At 37.9% G+C, this 12,189-nt stretch overlaps 1 long non-coding RNA gene across 19 annotated transcripts in view; it reads right to left on the bottom strand.

Moving 5' to 3' along the window:
- LOC106832101 (uncharacterized) overlaps nucleotides 1-12,189 on the bottom strand; it is a 225,347-nt gene that overhangs the window by 18,384 nt on the left and 194,774 nt on the right. The window lies entirely within an intron of this gene.

Here is a 12,189-nt window from a genome sequence, read left to right as displayed (position 1 = left end):
ATAGTTTAAAGTGATCGTAGAGCCGTTCACTTGCACCGTTTTAAGCTGAAGTGGATGGAACAAAGACTCTGAGGGATTAACCGAGATAGCCAGGATTTTCCTGGCAATTTCCTTGAGAAATAATAACACTTAGTGGCAGAACTGAGTCGAAAATATGTTTGTCCAAATCATGTGGTTTTCCCACTATACCTCACTGCCTCTAGTTCCAACGTTAGTTTGTCCCCCACTCCTGATATGTTGTGATATCCAGACAAGCTCATCTTTCTCTGCCTCTCTCTCCTTATCTACGAATTCTGCGACATGGTTTCTCTTTCTAAGAGTGTCACTAAAGGAGAACTTTCTTCCAAGATCCTACTTTTGTACACTGATTTTTAAAATGCAACTTCTTGACTTCAGCTCCTCTTGCAAATAGTTGTTGCTCACGGGGACAGACTTGTCAATCGCTCCTGAAATGATTACTGACTGACACGTTTTCTCCTCTTCCAGAGCACACATTGCAGGGGACTGTATTGTAGTTTCACATTTTCTGGTCTCTGTCCTTGACTTTGCTGTTTCCACCCACACAAGAACCTCATGGAATATCTGCCGAATCTTCCCACCGTTGTCTGAACCTGCACAGTGCTGATGAAGGATGGCTTCACAGACTCATCATTAGTTTCTAAATAGTAGTTGCAGAGAACATTTGGTGGTGACAGTGCTCGGCTCAAAGTAAACATGTGACATTTACCATCTCATTTAAAGAGGCTCATGACTCTGTGAGATGGGTACTATCATTAGCTCCATTAAATAGACGAAGAAACTGAGGCAGAAAGTAATCTCATTTCCTGAGGTCTTAGGCTGAGCAGTGGACCCAGGATTTGAACAAGCTGATTTTACTCACTGATATTCTGCCTCTGAAATGAAGTCATGGAATCCCAATAAAAGTGAAAGATTCTTTAGAATCTAGATCTTATTCCATTTTTCAATTCCTTCTCCAACATTTCCACCAAGTGGCCATTTTATTTCGGAACGTCTCCTGGTTTCATTTATGCTGTTCCATCTTTACCTGTTAGAAGGGCCATTGTTAGGTTGAGGCCAGACCTGTCTCGTGATCCTTTGTAAATACAGGCTCTGTGTTACGGGGTCACGGAGTACAATCTAACTTTTCTTTCTGAGCACAGATTTCAAAACCCATGAGACTTATTTTTTCCATAATTCATCCCGTTAGTCTATCTAGTCTGTGTATATCAGAATTTTAAGCTCCTTTACAAACCTGCACACCTGACTCTGACATCCCCCATTTGCCTGTGTGCCTCATAATGAAAGCATTGACACCACCTCCCCGACAGTTGAGTATGGACCCTTCCAAAGGCTAACCATGCTTCCTTCATCATAGCACATAGCTTCCTTCATCACAGCACATAGCGCTCCTTAGTTCAAGGATGGACTGTGCTCTGGGAGGTCAGAGTCACTGGTTTTCCTGGAAAAAGAGAAGAATAAGGAGCTTCTTGTCTGAGGTGGATGTTGTCTGCACTTCCAGGCTCGCTTTGTCTCTCCTTGGGCGTACCCACTGCCCCTCCCCAGACCTCTCCTGGCCCTCTCATACCATCCACTTCCTCCTCTGGCTCTGGCTCTGTGTGGTCCCTGCCTACTGATGCTTGTCTAGTTTGGCCCCTGTGCTCTTGGGTTACCTAAAATTTCAACATTCTTCTATTCCAGTGTTTCTCTTCTTGATAACAGCAGTGGTTGAGAGTTTTCCAGAAACACCCAGAGAGTACTTTCCTTCCTCCCTCTTCTCCCTCTTCCTTTTGCCTCCCTCTCTTTCTTTCTTTCCAAATATGCATACTACCTTCTACAATCAATTTACATTATGATATTTTCTTCATAGAGGTGAAGATAAGGAGCAAGAACACATAGTTAGAAAAATCTCCCCAAGTACTTATGCTATATAATACTCCATGTCATTTCCTTATTTATACTCATTGTCTTGCATGTGAAGGGGGGATATATTTAACAATGGGAAATCTGGACGTCTCTTAAAATTATATAGTACAATATTCCTATTTTTTAAAAATGGAAACAAAAACTGCTTAAGAGGTTTGAAACTATTTCAAACAATCAAAGCTTTACTGAACTCTAAGCTAATGGATTTGGGAATGTCATATAAGAATTGCCAATATTCAAGAAGAAGAAATAAAAGATAGCCAAATTGGAAAGGAAGAAGTAAAACTTCCACTGTTTGCAGATGACATGATTCTATATATAGAAAACCCTAAAGAACCCGCCAGAAAACTGTTAGAAAATAATCAACAACTACAGCAAAATTGCAGGGTACAAAATCAGCTTACAAAAATCATTTGCATTTCTATACACTAACAACAAACAAGCAGAGAGAGAAGTCGAGAATACAATCCCATTTACAATTGCAACAAAAAGAATAAAATGTCTACGGATAAATTTAACCAAGGAGGTAAAGGACCCATACACTGAAAACTATAAGACATTATTGAAAGCAATCAAGGAAAACATAAAGAAATGGAAAGAGATTCCATGCACATGGATTGGAAGAATAAACATAGTTGAAATGGCCATATTACCTAAAGCAATCTACAGATTCAATGCAATCCCAATCAGAATCCCAATGACATTCTTCATGGAATAGAAGAAAAAATCTTAAACTTTATGTGGAACAACAAAAGACTCAGAATAACAAAAACAATCCTGAGAAAAAAGAACAAAGCTGGAGGCATCACAATCCCTAACTTCAAAATATAGTACAAAGTCATAGTAATCAAAACAGCATAGTACTGGCACAAAACCAGACACATAGATCAATGAAACAGAATTGAAAGCCCAGAAATAAACCCACACATTTATGGACAGCTAATCTTTGACAAAAGAGCCAAGAACATACAATGGAGATAGGAAAGTCTCTTCTATAAATGATGTTGGGAAAACTGGACAGCCACATGCAAAACAGTGAAAGTAGACCATTATCTTGCACTATACACAAAAATTAACCCAAAATGGATTAAAGACTTGAATGTAAGACCTGAAACCAAAAAACTCCTAGAAGAAAATACAGGCAGAACACTCTTTGACATCAGTCTTAGAAGCATCTTTTCGAACAGCATGTCTACTCAGGCAAGGGGAACAAAATAAAAAATAAACAAATGGGACTACATCAGACTAAAGAGCTTCTGCAAGGCAAAGAAAACCATGAAAAAAACGAAAGACAACCCAACAACTGGGAGAAAATATTTGCAAATCGTATATCTGACAAGGGGTTAAATCGCAAAATATATAAAGAACTCATACAACTCAGCAATAAAAAAACCAACAACTTGATCAAAAAATGGGCAGAGGACATGAACAGACATTTTTCCAAAGAAAATATATGAATGGCCAACAGGCACATGAAAAGATGTTCAACATGACTAATTATCAGGGAAATGCAAATCAAAACTACGATGAGATAATACCTCACACCTGTCAGAATGGCTATAATTAACACCACAAGAAATAACAAGGGCTGGAGAGGATACAGAGGAAAGAGAACACTCATACACTGCTGATGGGAAAGCAAACTGGTGCAGCCACTATGGAAAACAGTATGGAGAGTTCTCAAAAAATTAAAAATAGAAATACCGTATGATCCGGCTATCCCACTACTGGGTATTTATCCAAAGAACATGAAACCCACGATCCAAAGAGATTTCTGCACCCCTATGTTCATCGAAGTATTATTCACAATAGCCAAGATGTGGAAGCACCCCAAGTGCCCATCAACTGATGAATAGATAAAGAAGATGTGGTGTACATTCACAATGGAATACTAGTCAGCCATAAACAAAGATAAAATAGTGCCATTTGCAACAACATGGATGGACCTTGAGGGTATTATGTTAAGCGAAATAAGCCAGACAGAAAAAGATAGGCACCATATGATTTCACTCGTATGTGGAAGATAAACAAACACATGGATAAGGAGAATAGATAAGTAGTTACCAGAGGGAAAGGGGGTGGGGGAGGAGGGCAAAAAGGAGTAAAGGGGCACATGAGGAGAAAGAGGAAAATGTGAGCCACAGCCAAAAGAAAAAACAGGCAAGTAGAAATAGACTTGGGTATAAAAGATATCTTGGACTTAGCGAGCAAAGACCTTAAAACAATAATAATATGCTTAAAATTTAAAGGAAAAGGCAATGAATTAACAAATGGGGAATATTGGCAGAAAAATGGAATCTGTAAGAGAGAACCAAGTGGAAATTTTAGAACTGAAATATACAATATCCATTTGTAGATGGAATTAACAGCAGATTGGATAATGTACAATAAAAGTCAGTGAATTTGAATAAAAGGAAGCAAAAACTATATAAAGTGTAGTACGGACAGAAAATGCTGAAAAAAGATGAGAAGGTGTATTGGTGACCCACAGGACAATAGCAAGCAGTCTAATAGACATGTAATTGGTGTCTAGGAACAAGAGACAAATTGGGGAAGAAATAATATTTTAAGAGATAATAGCTAAAATTTTTCCAAATTTGAAGAAAAATATTAACCTACAAATCCCCAAAACTCAACAAACACCAAGGAGGCTAAAAATCTAAGAAAACTATTTCTAGGTACAATCGAGTCAAAATGCTCAAAACCATAGATAAAGAGAAATTCTTAAAAGGAGCCAGGGTGGGGAGTGATGTGGTGTGGAAAATATGGGAAAATCAATCAGAAATACTAAAAACATCTCTTAAAAGAAATAATAGGGTCCTAAAGCAGTGGAATGACATCCTCAAGATTCTGGGAGTGAGGATGGGGACTATCAACGTAGAATCCAATCAACATGAAAGAAAGACAATCTCAGATTTATAAAACACTGAGAATTTATCAGCAGCAGGCTTACACTGTAGAGAAAACTGACGGAAGTTCATCAGGCTTAGTAGAAATAATATCAAATATAACCTCAGCTCTGCATGAAGAAATGAAGAGAGTGAGGAAGTTAATATTTAAATTTTTTTGTTAGCTTCTTAGTATCTTTAAAGGTATTTTACTATTTTAAATAAAATTAATCATTTATTATGATGTTTATAACATGCAGCAGAAAAAATGTAGGACAAAAATAGTACAAAAGACAGAAGATGATAAATGAAAGTCTGTTATAAGATTCCCACATTATACATGAAGTGATAGAATGTTAATCCAAGGTGGAACATGATAGGTCAATGACGCAACTGTAATCCTTAGAAAAACCGCAAAACAAACAAACAAGTAAAAACAAAGTGATGTAGCTAAAAACCAATAGAAGAGGTGAAATGGAATTATATAAACTTTCAGTAACAGAGCTTCAAAATACAAGAAGCAATAAGTGACAGAACTGAAGGGAGGAATAGACAAATCCATAATTTATTTTATTTTTTATTATTTTTTTAATTGCAATAACATTGGATTATAACAATATATAGCTCTCAGATGTACTTCGTAATATATTTCGAATTCTGTGTAGATTACATCCTGTTCACCACCCAAAAACTAATTATAGTCCATCACCTCACATGTGAGCCTAATCACCCCTTTTACCCTCTCCCCCCTTCCCCTATGGTAACCACCAATCCAACCTCCATTGCTATGTGTTTGTTTGTCGTTCTCTTTCTTTTTTTTTTTTGAGGAAGATTAGCCCTGAGCTAACTGCCAATACTCCTCTATTTTTTTTGCTGAGGAAGGCTGGCCCTGAGCTAACATCCATGCCCATCTTCCTCTACTCTATATGTGGGACACCTTTGCCAAGTGGTGCCATGTCTGCACCTGGGATCCAAACTGGCGAAGCCCAGGCCAGCAAAGCAGAACGTGTGAACTCAACTGCTGTGCCACCGGGCTGGCCCCTATTTGTTGTTGTTTTTATCTTCTACTTATGAGTGAGATCATAAGGTGTTTGACTTTCTCCCTCTGACTTATTTCACTCAGCATAATACCCTCAAGGTCCATCCATGTTGTCACAAATGGCCAGATTTCATCATTTCTTATGGCTGAGTAGTACTCCATTGTGTATATATATCAGATCCTCTTTATCCATTCGTCCCTTGATGGGCACCTAGGTTGCTTCCATGTCTTGGCTATTGTGTACAATGTTGCAATGAACAAAGGGGTGCAAGTATCTTTATGCCTTTGCGTTTTCAAGTTCTTTGGATAAATACCCAGCAGTGGGATAGCTGGATCATATGGTAGATCTAGTCTTAATTTTCTGAGGATACCCCAAACTGCTTTCCATAGTGGCCGCACCAGTTTTCACTCCCACCAGCAATGAACAAGGGTTCCCATCTCTCCACATCCTCTCCAACATTTGTTTTCTGTCTTGTTAATTATAGCCAATCTGACCGGAGTGAGGTGAGACCACATTGTACTTTTGATTTGCATTTCCCTGATAGCTAATGATGTTGAGCATGTTTTCATATGCCTGGTAGCCATCCATATATCTTCTTTGGAGAAATCTCTGTTCAGATGTTTTGCCCATTTTTTTAATTGGGTTGTTGGTTTTTTTGTTGTTGAGCTGTATCAGTTCTTTTATATTTTGGATATTAACCCCTTATCTGATATACAGTTTGCAAATATCTTCTCCCAATTGTTAGGTTGTCTTTTCATTGTTGACGGTTTCCTTTGCTGTGCAGAAGCTTTTTAGTTTGATGTAGTCCCATTGGTTCATTCTTTCTTTTGTTTCTCTTGCCCGGTCAGACGTGGTACTTGAAAATATGCTGCTGAGACCGATGTCAAAGAACATACCGCCTATGTTTTCTTCTAGAAGTTTCATGATTTCCGGTCTTACATTCAAGTCTTTAATCCGTTTTGAGTTGATTTTGGTGCACAGTGTAAGGAAATGGTCTACTTTCATTCTTTTGCACGTGGCTGTGCAGTTTTCCCAACACCATTTATTGAAGACACTCTCTTTTCTCCATTGTATGCTCTTGGCTCCCTTGTCAAATATTAGCTGTCCACAGATGTGTGGGTTTCTTTCTGGGCTCTCGATTCTGTTCCATTGATCTGTGTGTCTGTTTTTATGCCAGTATCATGCTGTTTTGGTTCCTATGGCTTTGTAGTATACTTTGAAATCAGGGAGTGTGACAGCTCCAGCTTTCTTCTTTTTTCTCAGGAATCTTTTGGCTATTCGGGGTCTTTTGTTGTTCCATATAAATTTTAGGATTCTTTGTTCTATTTCTATGAAAAATGTTGTTGGAACTTTGATAGGGATTGCATTGAATCTATAGATTGCTTTAGGAAGAATGGACATTATAACGATGGTAATTCTTCCAACCCAAGAGCACGGAATATCTTTCCATTTCTCTGTGTCTTCGATTTCTTTCAACAATGTTTTATAGTTTTCAGTGTACAGATCTTTCACTTCTTTGGTTAACTTTATTCCTAGGTATTTTAATCTTTTTGTTGAAATTGTAAATGGGATTGTGTTCTTAATTACTTTTTCTGCTACTTGGTTGTTAGTGTATAGAAACGCAACCGATTTTGTATGTTGATTTTATATCCTGCGACTTGACTGTATTCGATTATTATTTCTAAAAGTTTTTTAGTGGATTCTTTAGGACTTTCTAGATATAAAATTACACTGTCTGCAAAGAGTGACAGTTTCACTTCTTCTTTTCCAGTATGGATCCCTTTTACTTCTTTTTCTTCTCTGATTGCTCTGGCTAGGACTTCCAATACTATGTTAAATAAGAGTGGTGACAGTGGGCATCCTTGTCTGGTTCCTGTTCTTAGAGGGATAGCTTTCAGCTTTTCTCCACTGAGAATGATATTTGCTGTGGGTTTGTCATATATGGTCTTTATTATGGTAAGGTATTTTCCTTCTATACCCATTTTATTTATTTTTTGTCATAAATGGATGCTGTATCTTGTCAAATGCTTTCTCTGCATCTATGGAGATGATCATGTGATTTTTATTCTTCAATTTGTTAATGTGGTGTATCACATTGATAGATTTGCGCATGTTGAACCATCCCTGCATCCCTGGAATAAAACCCACTTGATCATGATGTATGATCTTTTTAATGTATTGCTGTATTCGATTTGCTAGTATTTTGTTCAGGATTTTTGCACTGATACTCATCAGTGATATTGGCCTGCAATTTTCTTTTTTTGTGGTGTCCTTGTCTGGTTTTGGTATCACGATAGTGTTGGCTTCGTAGAAGGAGTTAGGAAGCCTCCCCTCCTCTTCAATTTTTTGGAAGAGTTTGAGAAGGATAGGTGTTAAGTCTTCTTTGAATGTTTGGTAGAATTCACCAGGGAAGCCGTCTGGTCCTGGACTTTTATCTTTGGGGAGGTTTTTGATTGTTGTTTCGATCCCCTTACTGGTGATTGGTCTATCAAAATTCTCTACTTCTTGGCCCAGTTTTAGAAGGTTGTATGTTTCTAAGAATTTATCCATTTCTTCTAGATTATCCAATTTGTTGGCGTATAGCTTTTCATAATATCCTCTTATTATCTTTTGCATTTCTGAGGTGTCTGTTGTAATCTCTCCTCTTTCATTTCTGATTTTATTTACTTGAGCCTTCTCTCTTTTTCTCTTGGTGAGTCTAGCCAAGGGTTTGTCAATTTTGTGTATCTTTTCAGAGAACCAGCTCTTGGTTTCATTAATTTTTTCTATTGTTTTTTTTTGTCTCTATTTCCTTGATTTCTGCTCTGATTTTTATTATTTCCTTCCTTCTGCTGATTTTGTGCTTTGTTTGTTCTTCTTTTTCCGGTTCCTTCAGATGCTCTTTTAGATTGTTTATTTGGGATTTTTCTTCTTTGTTGAGGTAGGCCTGAACTGCTATAAACTTCCCTCTTAGAACCACTTTTGCTGTGTCCTACAGATTTTGGTGTGTCGTATTTTCATTTTCATTTCTGTCCAGGAATTTTTTCATTTCTCCTTTGATTTCTTCATTGACTCAATCATTGCTCAGTAGCATTTTGTTTAATCTCCACATTTTTATGGGTTTTCCTCCTGTAGTTGATTTCTAGTTTCATACCTTTGTGGTCAGAAAAGATGCATGGCATGATTTTGATCTTCTTAAATGTATTGAGACTTGTTTTGTGGCCTAATATGTGATCAATCCTGGAGAATGTTCCATGTGTATTTGAAAATAATGTGTATTCTGTGGTTTTTGAATGGAATTTTCTATATATATCTACTAAGCCCATCTGGTCTAATGTGTCCTTTAAGGCCAGTGTTTCCTTATTGATCTTCTGTTTGGATGATCTATCCATTGGTGTAAGTGGAGTGTGAAAGTCCCCTACTATTATTGTATTACTGTCTATTTCTGCTTTTATGTCTGTTAATAATTGCTTTATATACTTAGGTGCTCCTATGTTGGGTGCATAGATACTTACAAGTGTTATATTTTCTTGTTGGATTGTTCCCTTTATCATTATGTAGTGCCCATCTTTGTCTCTTGTTACAGTTTTTGTTTTAAAGTCTATTTTGTCTGATAGAAGTATTGCTACCCCCGCTTTCTTTTCTTTGCCATTTGCATGGAATATCTTTTTCCATCCTTTCACTTTCAGTTAGTGAGTGTCTTTAGGTCTAAAGTGTGTCTCTTGTATGCAGCATATACATGGTCTTGTTTTTTTATCCAGTTGGCCACCCTATGCCTTTTGCTTGGAGCATTTAGTCCATTGACGTTTAAAGTAGCTATTGATAAATATGTATTTATTGCCATTTTGTTACTTTTTTTCTGGGTGTTTTAGCAGTTCTTCTCAGTTCATTTCTTTTTCTCTTGCTCTCTTCCCTTGTGGTTTGATGGCTTTCTTTAGTAATACGTTTGATTTCTTTTGTCTTACTTTTTTGCTTACTTATTATGGGTTTCTGATTTGTGATTACCATGAGGATCCTATTTAATATTCTATGTATATAACAGTCTATATCGAGTTGATAGGCTCTTTAGCTTGACCTCTTTCTAAAACCTCTAACTTTTCCACTCCCCTCCTCCCACATTTTACGTTTTTGAAATCATAGTCTGCTGTTTAGTGTGTGTCTATCCATTACCCTCCTGTCACTGAAATAGGTGATTTTCACTATCTTCATGATGTCCCTTGAAACACAAAAGTTTTTAATTTTGATGATGCCCAATTTGAATATATTTTTCTTTGCTGCTTGTACTTTTGGTGTCATATCTAAGAAACCATTTCATAATCCATGTAACAATCTTTTGAAATGGATTGTATTCAGTTGGCATATTCAAGTAACTTTCCAGAAAGACTGACTTCCTGGCACAGCTGGATGGTTTCACCAACCATCCTGTTTGTCCTTTTGCAGGTAAATGTTTAGTTTCCCTAGCAAGGCAGTCTTGGGCAGCATCTCGGAATGTAGCAGAAGACAGAATCTTCAGAGATCACAGAGAGGTAGATAAAACCTGACCAAACAAGTACCATTGCAGCGCCTATCAGGAAGGTGGCACTCCTTGTTTTCTGGATGTACCTGTGGTACAAGTTCTAATAAATGTAGTCTGAACCCACTGAGCATCTCTTTGTCTCTGTGTGTTCTACCATGGAATATCAGAGTGATTGACTCCTTCAAACACATTTCATCACCAGCCTCGCCAAGCCTTCATCTTGGGAACACTGAGCCTGCCCTATATATCCAATACTGGGTGGAATTTTTTATAAATATGCTGATGATGAAGAGGATGGAGCCACATGTAATAACACTGATTAGATAACATTAGGTAAGGAAAGGAGATAATCTGTAAAAGTGATTACAATTGTGTCGTGTAAAATATAACTACATAGGGGGAAAAAAAGTCTAAAAAGAAATATGCCAAAACCCTAACAGTCATTGCACTAATGCTGGGAGAATAGATGCCTTTTAAATTTTATTTGTACTTTATAAATTACTTCGAGCTAAATAAAACCTGAATTTCAGTAACTTGTACTGAAAACCAGTTAGAATCTGGTCTCAAGCTCTATTCAGTATATTTTCCAAATGCTTCCACCAACGATCAAACCACCATTCTCAGGCCTCAGGGAAGTCTTCCCTATTTCTTGCCTTCGTTCATGATGTTCCCTCAGCTTCTAATGCTCTTCCCTCTCATCTCAGCCTGACAAAAGACTGCTCATCTTTCAATGCCTAGATCTGAAATCTTCCCGTATCTCCTTGAGCCCTCCAGCTAAAAACGATTATTCTCTCCCCTAAGGTTGTTTATAACTTCACTCTTATCATACTCACCTTTTTCTACCTTGGTCTGTTATAGATAAAACTGTGATTTATTTCCCCTCCTAGGAATGGAAGGAACAGTGGTAGTGTTTAGGTCATAAATATTTCTGACTTTCTCCCAGTCCTTAGTAAACGTTTGTGAAACTGAATTGGCCACAGAGTAGCAAAGACAATATGGAAAAATAGCAAAGGGAACACAGAAGGTGAAGTGGGTATCACAGGAAAATTACGACCATGTGAACTTCTGCATTGGATCATGCCTTCTGCCGAGGAGCTGCTGGTCTCTGCTATAAAGGGCAAGCATGGGCCTCAATTAGGTGGCTGTTAGGGTAAAGGACCACCACTGGCTAGCCTCAGCTTAGACTGTTGGCCAAAAGGACGCTGTGGCGCAAGCTTATCACCTCCCTCTCTCTGACAGCTGGTCAGAAGCCTTTCCTCAGCGATTCTCAGCAGTTCCTCCTAGTGGAAATTTTTCTGCTGATAACAATAAAATTCATAGTGTTAGTCTTCAGATCAGATAACGCTTTGCAATTTATAATGTGCTTTCATATATAAAGGCTTCTTTATTATTCATCTTAACATTACCATCACTCATGCTTGATAAGACTGAGGGTACTGGGAGCTATGCATTCCTGAAAGCCATATGTCTCGTCTTTGGTGTGGTCAGGACTCAAGGCCCTGTCATCGGACTCCAGGCACAGCGTTTTCTCTGTTCTCTTGTTCCCGCTTTCAAAAGTATCTTGGCTAATAGAGACTGGTCAGCCTAGCCACATGTGTCATTCGGAGAACCAGTGAGCGATGGGATAAGGAAGAGCCTAGGCAGAGACAGTAAGACATTGTTCTATCTCTCCTCATTCAAGATATATCTATAATCACAGCATCTGACAATGAGGAAAAAGCAGTCTCTGCCAGTTTAAGCAGAATCTCCTCTTAGATTTCAATTCCTGGTGTGTGGGATAGTCTGAGTAACAAAAATGAAAATAATAACACGTCATCAGGCACTGGATCACAGGAAGGAGATA

This window comes from Equus asinus, chromosome 2 (assembly GCF_041296235.1).
Source record: "Equus asinus isolate D_3611 breed Donkey chromosome 2, EquAss-T2T_v2, whole genome shotgun sequence".
NCBI classification, from domain to species: Eukaryota; Metazoa; Chordata; class Mammalia; order Perissodactyla; family Equidae; genus Equus; species Equus asinus.
This window is presented reverse-complemented; position numbering and strand designations above follow the sequence as displayed.